The following is a 280-nucleotide window of genomic DNA, read 5'->3' on the forward strand; positions in this document are numbered from 1 at the left end:
ATATATATATATATATACCTATATACAATTACTGTGTATGTTTGTCATTCAATAATTACTAGTACACATTAACATACATATAAATGCAGCGCAGTAATGTATATATATATATATATATATATATATATATATATATACATACATGAATTCATATACACATATACATGGATACACACACACACACACACACATATATGCATAATTATTTACAATGTGTATGTATGTATCTATATATTTGCATATGCCTATGCAAATTTACACGCACACACACGCACGCACA

Source organism: Octopus bimaculoides, chromosome 14, assembly GCF_001194135.2.
Source record: "Octopus bimaculoides isolate UCB-OBI-ISO-001 chromosome 14, ASM119413v2, whole genome shotgun sequence".
Classification (NCBI taxonomy): Eukaryota; Metazoa; Mollusca; class Cephalopoda; order Octopoda; family Octopodidae; genus Octopus; species Octopus bimaculoides.